The sequence below is a fragment of the Eucyclogobius newberryi genome, unplaced genomic scaffold (genome assembly GCF_026437365.1).
Source record: "Eucyclogobius newberryi isolate DKJ021-1_F unplaced genomic scaffold, fEucNew1.0.hap1 SCAF_10, whole genome shotgun sequence".
Lineage (NCBI taxonomy): Eukaryota > Metazoa > Chordata > Actinopteri > Gobiiformes > Gobiidae > Eucyclogobius > Eucyclogobius newberryi.
Window position 1 is genome coordinate 34,774,469 of NW_027315724.1, and position 12,958 is coordinate 34,787,426.

General features: G+C 38.3%; 1 protein-coding gene across 1 annotated transcript in view; it reads right to left on the reverse strand.

Annotated features, from left to right (window-relative positions):
* LOC140368701 (solute carrier family 12 member 9) overlaps positions 1 to 12,958 on the reverse strand; it is an 89,858-nt gene that overhangs the window by 17,446 nt on the left and 59,454 nt on the right. The window lies entirely within an intron of this gene.

The window sequence follows — 12,958 nt, forward strand, 5'->3', positions numbered from 1 at the left end:
ATCACACTTGGAAATTACCTAGCAACCACCGGGCAAAAACTCATCTAATGTCACCATTATTTTATTTGACCAATACAAATATGTGAGAGCCACGTTATGTTGGTGAATTATGTGTAGAGAGCCAAAAAAGCTGTTTCTTTGTGTAAATTATGAATAAACTTTGACTGGAATATACCTACTCGATTGATGTGAAACTACAGGTATAAATACACCAAATGAAGGCAAAATTAGAAACACCTGTAATACACACTTTAAGTACCAACCCTTTTAAATGACATATTTATGACATAAACACGAGACATAAACTGAGAGGAAACTTCAAAAGTGCTTTAAGACGCAACTTTGAAAATGACAAGCATTTTTCTCATGTATGTGTTTCTAGCTTGTTTATAGATAGATAGATATAGATATAGAAGGGCTACTTCTATTTATGTTAACCAAATATAATAGTTTAACAAGGAATAAACTCAAACTAGTCTATTCTATTCTTGGACTTTCAGAAAGATCCTTCAAATGACTAAACAGGTGTAAACTCTTCGCTTGAACAGACTGACAAAACTAAACTCTGAAAGTCAATGAGACGAGTTACTTTGCACATTTTTAGCGATGAAAAGATCTACAGTATAAACAAGACAAATTATACACCGACGTATCCCAAAATAAGCATTAAGAAACCCACATTCAAATGTGTACTCCCCAAAACAAGATAAAGAAAATACATGATAAGTTATGATTCTGGTTTTGTATCACATGTTGCATATATACGCCATGTTGAAATATGAATTGATAGTTTCTGTACTAGATATTTGCTGTAGTTTTGAAACAACCACTCAGTTTAGCTGTGCACACGGCTGAACTGAACTTATTTAATATGAATTTTATAATGATAATTTGAGTTTATGTTGCGATTTTGGTGCATATTTGCCTGTTATGTGATGCAGTACTTTGTGTACGCATTGTGCTAAACAAATACACTTGCCTTGCCTTGTTTTACAGTGCGAGAAATGTAAAGTTGTACATTTAATTTAGAAAAAACTATTTTGAGCTGCAGCTAGTCCTGTTATGCAATATGCAATACCCATAAGTTGGACAGTAATTAAGCGTATGTGTCAGGTAAAGCTTGAAAGCCGACATCCACAACAATATCCAGAAGGGCCTGGCTAATTGTATGCTTTTGCAAGTTTACTTGCAAATGTTTACCTCTGCAATGCTAAATTGCTGAAAATGTTGTACTCCGTCTCAAAAAACCCTTATAAAAGACCCACGGTCGTTTATAGTGCGAGTCTCCACATCAAAACACATGCGACTAAATGCATCCAATTAAAAGAAAAACCGCACCGTGCTTAATGACCGATCGTGCGGGTGTGCGTTAAAATCCCCCCGTGTGAAAATGCGTCGCCCGGCCTTTCGTGGGCGATTTTTGGAGTTAAAAAGGTCAGCGAGGGGGGAGTTTCACGGGGGAGGGAAGATTTTTTTTGAGGATCACGTAATTGACCTTGATTTCCTCCGGTCGATGCAGCCGTGCGGAACAGCCGCCGTTAAGCGAGTCCGACTGGGCTTCTTCAATGCACAAACAGGAAGGATACTGAATAATATGATAAAACAACAAGTACAACTAACATCTTCTGATCGGTCCTACCACAAGTTAGACAGTGGTGCACGTTACAACACATTATATTTGAGTTGCCGCAATTAACAAAACACCAAAGACTGCAATTATTTACCTAAGAGGCTGCGTTCACGTCATTGAATGTGTTTTTATAATCTTAGAGGGCACGGGTCAATGATGAGATTCACTGTTTTAAAAGTAATCCATGAATGTTGAACCTGTTTATGTGTTCGGTATTGGCTCCATACACTTATCTCATGACTCAAAGTGGACAGTTATGAGTTATCTCACTTTTGTTTTTCCATACGGACTGAAAAGAGGTTGAACTTTGTGCCACTTTTGATTTCAGGGGGAAAGGCCCAGTAATTACAGAGATATGAACTATGAACCAGGTCAAGTAATCTGCAATCTGACACTTAAACCGAATTCTGCAGGAACTCCAGCTCAGTTTTAGAATAGAGAGATCATAGGATGTTGTGGTGTCATGTGAATGCAACAGACTGAATGTCCTCTAAAACAAACTAAATATCTGAAAATCTTAAAGTTTAAACATCTGAAATGCACGTTATTCTTGTATTAGTTTATCACTTTAATTTTTTCTCTATTTTCTCTCTTTTTTAAACGTTTCGAGAAGGGCATTTTCAAAGTTGCTTCAGTTTCATTTGATAAACCTTTACGTTTAACTGGGTTTATAATAGAGGGCTGAATGGGTTTGGAAAAGATACCTCAGATTTTTCTGACACTGCAATCGTGATTTGATTTGTGATTTGCTTTCATAGGGTTGACAGAAGAGTAAAATATGAACTGCTAAACTAATATAAATAAATTGATTTCTAAATTGTTTGTAGAGAACATGGACAGCAGGCTATATACAAAAGGACAGAATATTGTTGTTTGCAGAGGAAATGGTGTTCATGAAATAGTTGCAGTGGGATTTTCTCATTGCGACCATCCAAACTGCGACTCCGTTTCAATAAATCTTGCAGCACTAGTTTATAAATGTGTCTGCAAAATTGCTTGAGCTTAACAGTTTAGATGTTTTTTTTCCTACACACATTTTAAATGAAGTAAAATGCAATCTTTCCCATCTTCCACACTTGAGTATTTTGGATATATTCTGCTTTACACAGTCCATAAAGTATTGTAATTTTGGAATCCTTCCAGGAAAAAAAATATTTTAGCTCAACTTTTTCAGTTTCTTTCTCTTCACTTCTTCTTATCCTCTTTCCCATTCGAGAGCGCCCGTTTTTTTTTTTTTTTACAATAAAACGCCTGGCGCCAACCACGAGTTAGCAAAACTGACAATGATCGCCGTCAGTCAACTCCTCGGGGACATTAAAATAAAGGAGCAAAGCGCAATGGAGACTGGACCAAGACGCCTCGGCCAAAAAAGACGTCATAATAGCAGGACATGGAGGGGACAGGAGCGCTTTGGACGGGGAAGACGGATCAATAAGCGATATGGTGGAGAGAGCGAGACATTATGTCAGAATGTACCGGCAAAAGACTGCGTTCACCTCAAGAAACCTCCAATCCTAAACCTCCAAACCTAAATCTCCAAACCTAAACCTCCAAACCTAAACCTCCAATCCTAAACCTCCAAACCTAAACCTCCAATCCTAAACCTCCAATCCTAAACCTCCAATCCTAAACCTCCAAACCTAAACCTCCAATCCAAACCTCCAAACCCAAACCTCCAAACCTAAACCTCCAATCCAAACCTCCAAACCTAAACCTCCAAACCTAAACCTCCAAACCTAAACCTCCAAACCTAAACCTCCAAACCCAAACCTCCAAACCTAAACCTCCAAACCTAAACCTCCAATCCAAACCTCCAAACCTAAACCTCCAAATCTAAACCTCCAAACCCAAACCTCCAAACCTAAACCTCCAATCCAAACCTCCAATCCAAAACCTCCTAACCTAAACCTCCAAACCTAAACCTCCAAACCTAAACCTCCAAACCTAAACCTCCAAACCTAAACCTCCAAACCCAAACCTCCAATCCAAACCTCCAAACCTAAACCTCCAAACCTAAACCTCCAAACCTAAACCTCCAAACCTAAACCTCCAAACCTAAACCTCCAATCCAAACCTCCAAACCTAAACCTCCAAACCTAAACCTCCAAACCTAAACCTCCAAACCTAAACCTCCAAACCTAAACCTCCAAACCTAAACCTCCAATCCAAACCTCCAAACCTAAACCTCCAATCCAAACCTCCAAACCTCCAATCCAAACCTCCAAACCTAAACCTCCAAACCTAAACCTCCAAACCTAAACCTCCAAACCTAAACCTCCAATCCAAACCTCCAAACCTAAACCTCCTAACCCAAACCTCCAAACCTAAACCTCCAAACCCAAACCTCCAAACCCAAACCTCCAAACCTAAACCTCCAAACCTAAACCTCCAAACCTAAACCTCCAATCCAAACCTCCAATCCAAACCTCCAATCCAAACCTCCAATCCAAACCTCCAATCCCCCTACAGCACGGTTTATGCTGTGGGTGAAGGATTGTAGATGTCAGAAGTGCACCCCGGGGAAGTCATATTTAGAGGAGGATTATAAATCATGTAGGAGACAATATTTAAAGTAGTCATTTTAATTTCAAAATAGGCTGTAGCCGAAAAAGAAAAGTGACCCTGCGCATCAATCGTCTGACTTGAAGTTAGTAAAGTTGGAAATTAGGTTCATATTTTTTGCACAAGAAACGAAACAGAAGTTTTTCTTTTTTTTTTTTGTGGGTTCATTTGTGTTTTAGTTTTTATTGATTTGTAGGATGCCTTTTGATTTACATCTGTCATTCTCTCTTTGGTCTTGATTTATTTTCCTTCTTTTTTTCATGTTTGTATATTTTTTGTTCCATGTTTATCATAAAGTTGAAAAAAAAAATCTTAATAAGGCTGAGCAAAATAATATGTCTGTTTGCCGTAACCCGACCGACCCGGTATAAAACCAGCCGACTCAAACATGAATATCAGCATTTTGTTAAAAAAACGTCAAATTATTTTATTTTTTAAATATTTCACCGACTCACCGACCCGGTATTTCCTAAAGCGCCATGTTGATTAATTTCAATGCGCTAGTTAACTTAACTTTCATCCCAAGCGACGAATAACGCATTGCACAACGCAAGTGCGTGCTAATTTTCGGTCCTCCATATGCATCTAACATAACAAACCCTGCATAAAAGGACCTATAATGCCTTGAACCTGTTGACTTCTCTCCATCAGCGCCACTGGCCAGGCCACCGTTCATGCCGCTCTGTATCATGGTGTGGCTTGATTTAAATTTGCCTCGCGCATTGCATTCTGGGATTGAAACACGCCCAGCAGCGTCATCACAACAAAGATGGTGGCGCCTGTGTCCCCCGCATGTTCCCCCCGCTCGCCTTCGCTACCAAAATAAAGGATAATGACGTACAAAAGGTCGATTGAAATATCTTAAAATCGGGAGATTTAGTCTCCTGATCGGGTTGATCGAGATGTTTTCCATCATTGACTGTTGAAGCCTGACCCCTGGTGGTCACTCCAGCAAAATTTGAATCTTTTTTTTTTGTCTTCAAAGTTAAAAAATAAGAATTTACCTACCGACCGACCCACTTGAAAAGTTTTGGGTCGGGTTACAGCAAACAGACAATTTATTTGTAGTAGCCTGTTTCCATGTTTTCTCTTTTCTAATTTGTGTGCAATTCTATAATCCAAGTCAAATAATCAATTGACTAATGAAAACCGCGTTGGACTAAGACGCCATCGACCGATTAATCGAGTAAACGACTTAAGAATTCTAGCTTCAAATGATGCTGTGGCTTCTACATTGCTTTTTTTTCTTCATGTTTTTTTTAAGATTAAACATAACATAAACACAACAGAACTAGACCAAAGAGGAAAAAATAAAATACTAATAAATATCAGCTAAATAAAACCACGGCATATTCAAATGAAAATAACGGTCCCAATTGGTCCAGAGACTTTCAAATTTACAGAGACTTGTACAGTTCAAATTCTTTCCAACATTCAGCACTCATGGTCCTCCGTTTCCATAGAAAAAAGGCAATTCAAATTTAAATATTATATATTCGGAATGGGAAAAAGATCCTCGTATAATCAGGAAAGAATCAGGTATTTTTAAAAAAGTTCAATTTCAAGTGTATTCAAGTCACTTGCAACTTATTATTCATTAACTATTTTTCACAGGTTCATTCAAATAGAGAATTATGCAGGCAAATTAAACTAAAAAACCAACCCATTTAGGTTCAAGCTGAGAGGCACCTTTCTGCTCATTCACCACCATTATCTTCTGATAATTATTCTTTAACCAGCCATTTTCTCTGATTTACAAAGTGAAACTCCATCTGGGCTTTTACACACGGCAATCACTTTTAACATCAGTGAAAAGATTAATTCTTCCATGACTCCATTTAGAGTTTTTTTGCCGTGTTATATGCATCAGCTGGTCAATGGTCGCATAATTACAAGTCAATTAAAGTCTCTACATAAAGAGAAGTTGTGAAAGTGGTTGAAAGTGGATACTGGGCAGCGCAAAAGTTGCCAAAATCCTGCCCGTCGCTGCAGTTTTTCATGTGTCCACAGCCACAAACATCCATTGGCACCGCTGTCGGCCGCTCTGTAATGTCCTGAACGCCGGCCAGCGCTGCCTGTGTTGTGGCTGTAAGCTGCTACTAAAGTGGTCCGCTTCCATGTAGCTCGGCAGCACCCAAAGGAGCCCTCCACGCGGCTGGACCTGGTGCTGATAAAACCGTGGCCAACGCCAGCCGTCCACACAAAACGGCCACAAAAAAAGTGCGGGATGTGTTTGCCGGTGACAGTAAACAGGAAGTTGCAAAACGGCGATTAGAGAGTGGCGTGGCTTTGGATTTACCACGCAGAAATGTACCTTCACTTTGCGACTCAACCCAGACCCACTTAACAAGCAGACATCTTTTCCGCTACATCATAATTTTCGCTCCGTGTGCCAGCTCTGTACACACGCGACCGTGAATTGGAGGCAAAGGGAAATATTTCTGCTAAATTAGTTATGCTAATTACAGAGCAACTCTCGGGGGGGGGGGGCGCTAAATGGCTTTTAATTCTTTTCGCCTGGAATGAGACGGAGGAGAAAGCGGCAGAGTGCACTGGCAAATTATGAAAATAAATAAATAAATAAGGCGACGGATAAACACGGCGGCAAACAACAACTTCGTGGACGGTAACACGGCGACAATGAACTAACGGAATTAACAACTCGCGGGTAAAAGTGAATGAATAAATAAATAATAATAAATAATAAATAATAGAGGGACCGCAGCGAGCCAGACTAAACCTTATCAGCTTTAGGGGGTCTGCGCGGGTCCAGTGTCCCCCAGCAGAGAGAGGGGCAGAGCGGGTGCGCATTCGATGCTGTGTCCCGGAGCCTGTGCCAGCGGTCAGAGAGATAAAGGCCTGGGCTGATAGTATACAAGCTGTCGTCATGGAGGGAAAGCGTCCGCGTTTCGCTCGCCATTCGGTGTCGGCTAAAGTGGTCGGCGCCGATAGTGAGGGGAGCTGCTCGTCACGCCGCCGAGCTAATCTTGTTTATGTCCGACAAAATATAGAGCTAATGTGAAGCTATGAGGCTAAACTTATCTTTCACGCCGCACTATGGACCGGTGGGAGGAGTATTCAGGTTTGTTACTTGAGTAAAAGTACAGATACACGGGCAAAACAATCACCCAAGTATCACATTAAAATAAACTATACTGAAGTAAAAGTACAGATACACGGGCAAAACAATCACCCAAGTATCACATAAAAATAAACTATACTGAAGTAAAAGTACAGATACACAGGCAAAACAATCACTCAAGTATCACATAAAAATAAACTATACTGAAGTAAAAGTACAGATACACAGGCAAAACAATCACTCAAGTATCACATAAAAATAAACTATACTGAAGTAAAAGTACAGATACACGGGCAAAACAATCACCCAAGTATCACATAAAAATAAACTATACTGAAGTAAAAGTACAGATACACAGGCAAAACAATCACTCAAGTATCACATAAAAATAAACTATACTGAAGTAAAAGTACAGATACACGGGCAAAACAATCACCCAAGTATCACATTAAAATAAACTATACTTAAGTAAAAGTACAGATACACGGGCAAAACAATCACCCAAGTATCACATTAAAATAAACTATACTGAAGTAAAAGTACAGATACACAGGCAAAACAATCACCCAAGTATCACATTAAAATAAACTATACTTAAGTAAAAGTACAGATACACAGGCAAAACAATCACTCAAGTATCACATTAAAATAAACTATACTGAAGTAAAAGTACAGATACACGGGCAAAACAATCACTCAAGTATCACATTAAAATAAACTATACTTAAGTAAAAGTACAGATACACAGGCAAAACAATCACTCAAGTATCACATTAAAATAAACTATACTGAAGTAAAAGTACAGATACTTTTTTTAACACAGATTTTTAGATCTTGATCAAGAATTGTGCAGATTTTTGGTCAAATGAAGCGACTGAATGAGACTTAATGTATCTGGTCATGAACATTATCGTTTATATCTTGTCAAAACCCGGGCTTTACCATTTCAGGCGCTCTAAAACACACACGGGAATGTACTTTACTTTTCAGTCGAGTTAAAAAATGCGGTTGAGTAGGACGTACAGATAGCTGCGCTCAAATGTATTCAAAGAAAAGTATCCAATGTAGAATTTACATTTGTAGCTTTTTCCTTTGATTATAGCTGAACATGAGAGACAAATGCAACAGTAGAGATTTGTACAATGGTCATTTTAGTTTAGTTCTTTGCCAAATCATGACAAGCAAGTTAAACTCCTATATCATTATTTAAAATCATGACAAAGAGAATAGGGAAGGACACACTTGAGACGTCTACAACATAAAACCTCAACAAATATCAGAAAACGTATAGACCTGAACAACTGCAAAAACTCTAACTTTATTACATTATTATTCATTTCTTTACAGTTTATGTTGTTTATTTCTGTCACGACGAGACATTTGTGCGAAACTAGGCTTTTTCTTCAAGGCCTGGGCAAAAAAATAAATCTCAATTTATTGTTCAATTTCATTTTTTCTCACCGACGTGATATTAATTTTATGAACATGGACCAGACAGATTTTAATCAGTGCCGTTGAACACAAAAAACAGTTAACTGGTTATGTTGTGAATAAAGTCTGTCGGGTCTTGAACAGCATCACTAAATTCTACCGGGGGAGTTCTTAATAATACCCAGGCCACAGTATTCCAAAACTTCGCACAGATTATAAGGCAGTGTTTATTTTGTTTCACAGATGAAAGTTGAAAGAACGTTTTGAGCCTCTTGACATGATAATTTGCCGTTTGCTCAGTTTTTATGAATCTCATTTCTTGTCAAATGTTTCCAAACTGCGCAGCTCAGAGAAAAAAAGAGAGTGTAAAATGTTGTTGAAATGAGTGCCAACGCGGCCGATCCAAGAGTTTCCCAAGTCAACAAGTGCCGCTTTTTCAATTTGCCTCATTCAACGCTGATGTTTATTTACTCCAACATTCAGAATCTTTGGCGGTTTAAAGTCACCAGCTCACGAACATGTGCACGTCAGCCTGAAAAGTCGGTAGCATCCAATCTTAAAGTGGCTGTACCAGATTTTTGTCCATGCAGTTTAGCCAAATGTATGAAAAGCTGCTCTTGTAGGGTCAAAATGAGACCGCTGTGTGCTGTCTGCATTCGATTATAAAAGGTTGTGTTGCCGTGTGAGGTGCGTAGTTAGCGCGCTAATTGTTGTTAGCAGCATTGTGGCGGCAAAAACGCCACTGACGTCGGAAAGTCACTTAAAAAACTCATTGCAGTGAATAATACTGGTGGTAATAATAGGTCGCAATACTGACCTAACCTAATACTGATGTGCAATTCCGTCATATGTGCACCTACTGTTGTGATTCATGTGCAATTACTGTGAAATTCATGTGCAATCTATGTGCTGTCGTGACACATATTCATGTGCAATTACTGACGTGATCACATGCAATGGTATTTATGTATTTATATATTTATGTATTTGTCTATGGGAGTTTTTGTTTATAAGAGATCTTCTACTGAAAGTGTTTTTCAGACTTCCTATAAGTGATCTGTTCTGTTCTTCTGTATCTACCTCTGTATCTACCTGCGTTGCACCAATGAAAGTTCCCCAAGTGGGACAATAAAGGAATATCTTATATTATCTTATCTTAATTCTGTTTGAATGCGTAACTCTGTATTTATTTTATTTTATTATTATTCATAATTTTATTTATTTTTTTATTTGTCTTTCATATTAAAAACATAAAACAAAAAAGCATAAAAAAAGATGGGAAATTCTGGAACGGTTGGAACAAAATTAACATTGTACATGGTTGAAGTATTTGGAATGCAGGCGCTGGGCATGACTGCTAAGAAATAAGTAAAAGGGTAGCAATATATAAATACACTATTATAAATAATTATGGCAATAATTAAAATAAAAACAATTGTGATGGACAAAATACGAATGAAAATATATATATATAACAATGGATAACATTGTATATAAAATATATAAAAAACAAATATATTTTAATTTGGAAAATAAATAAATAATAGACGGTATCAAATAAATAAAATAAAGAAATTAAAGAACCCACTAAAACGCATTAAAATACTGGTGTCGTTTTCGGTTTATTTTATTTTATGTATCAATTTTACTTAATTTGTTTGTTTGTTTGTTTTTTTAATTTATTGTGCTTGTTTATTGTTGTTGTTGTCATTTTGTGTGTTTTAGTTTATGCAACTGTATTGTTATGTTAATTGTTTTGTTGTTAAAATTAAAATAAAACAACATAAAACAACAAAAAGAGGAAAGTGAGGCGTTTCCTCGTTCCGTTTTTAAGGTTGTAAGGTTTTTCCGGTGAAGCTCCTTTAATGCCATTTCTTGATTTCAAGTTTAGCGTGATTAAAAGATGTTTCACTTTTTAAATTAGAATTATACGTATGAATTTTTTTAACCCAGAGGAGAAATTCTTTTAGCTTTTAGCTTTTTTCAGAACAAACCTCCACGGGAATGTGATGGCTTTACCCGGACAGTTCTGCAGAATGGCGTTACACTCACCTGTATTTGTTCAACTGGGTGATAAATACATTCAAAACTGCCTCTCCACACACTCGACCTGTAACTTGTCTCCTTGACAACGCCATAATGGAGACACTAGACGAGCAAGACTTTGAACTTCTTAACTGGTGAACATGAAAAGTGTATTAAAAGTGTTCTCTAATACCAAGTAAATCGTCAACACTTCATTTAATGGTCGCTCTTTAGAACAAAGTAGGATCATTTTAGATAATCGCTCACTTCTTCTTGCCAAACCGAAGCAATCTCCCACTAAACATGAATATAACACACAGCAGAACATTTATTTCTCCGCACACCCTGAGAATATGACTAGCTTTGCAAAAAAAAAGCATTATTGATTTTCGACCAGCTCCTACGACCTTTTATTTCCTTCTGTCGCTACTTCTGCCGTTGTTTCGCCGTTCGATGCATCCCGATTCCGACCGCGCTTCGTCTCGCAGTAAAAGTCGAACAGTTTGTAACGGCCGCGGGATATTTGTCACAACTATATGGAAACGTGGGATTCTCAAACGGCTCCTTTCCTCCATAACAAGCGGCGGTTATCGTGTCCTGCGTTCGCGAAGCCGGTGCCGTCGTTCGTTACATCTCGGGGAAAACGATTATAGCGGGGTTTTTTTTTTCAATCTCGAAACGTCTTGTATTTGGACGGCTGCACCTGCGACTGCCGTATACGCGCGCGGGCCCCGTAAACGGAGTGAATTGGACGCGTGCTGCAGACGTTAGCGGTGCCGTCCTAGGGTTATGTTACCGCCGAGTGGAAATGCCCTGAAGCTTTTATAAATCAAGATCATTGCGACCGTCCCCGGAATACGAACGCGGCCGTCGTAAATTTGAATCTTTACGCTTCCCCTCCACGCAAGGTTACGTTAACAACTGCTCCAGGTCGGTGCGAAAATAAATAGAAATCCAAACGAATATTGCTTCTCACTGTGGGTCTCTCTCCAATGAGCGGCTGTAAGCAGTGGCCAGTTTTATGTCTTTTAATTAGTACACGGTCGCCGTGGCGGCATCCAGCTGGCAAATAAACCCCGGGCTTAAAACACAAATAAACAATGGCAGTGGATGGAAAGGCGCAAAAGACAAAAGGTGCAGGGGATTTGTGGCTGGACGCAAACGGCTGTGGGGGTCTCAACGCGTGAGGTCGAAATCCGTTGGGCCGTAAACCACTCGAGCGTTACATGATGTGCAATATTATTATAAAGATTTACCTTATGCCCTACGAGCTGAAATGCACGGCGTGTTCTGGCCGCGGCCTGCAATCGATTTAAGACATTTAAGACGAGCCACGTGCATCGATGAGTCAACTAAAAGGGAACCGCTCAAAACTTTCAGGATCTTTGGCAAAAAAAAACAATGGATTCGAGAGAAATGCGCGTAAACAGCATCTCCATGATCATTCCCAAAACTCCATGCTTTCTCCTCTCTGCTTTCTAATCGTATACTCAATAATAATTTACACCTACCCCCTTTTTATTCTTTAATTATATATATATATATATATATATATATATATATATTTTATCGTCATCATCTTTTTTCGTTTTTCTTTGTATTATTATTATTATTATTATCATCATCTTTTTTTCTTTTCTATGTAATTGTTATTATAAATGTAATTTCATTGTTTGTCTCACTAAAATGCAAAAATATATAAAAAAAAGACATATATTAAATAAAATATCAATAATAATACATTTACCATCGATTAAGTAATTGACTCAATGACAAAGACTAGCACAAGCATTGATTCCAACCACTGGTGTTAAAAGTTGCACTATGGAACTTTTTTGTTGTGGCGTCGCTTCCTGCTCCGCGTAGATCTTATTCCTGCCCTTGGAATGTTTCACAATATTCAATTAAACATATCCATCTCGCATTTATTACAACTACACGTGTTTTTATTGCCTCGAAAATATCAGGCTCGTCTTACCACAGACCTGACTAGTAACTTGGTTTGGTTGCGTTACCCGCTTGTCTCTATAGAAACAGATGACTTCATGCCGTCACCCTGATACTTTGTGATTTGCTTTATTATTGCGTGTGTTTGGCTGCTACTTTGACCGGCTCTTTCTTATAAAATAAAAGTTACACTTCAACGTGACTTCCTGGTTAAATGAAGGTACAATAAATACAACTAAAATACAAAAGAGAAACACTGCACACGTGGATTCGGGTGTTGT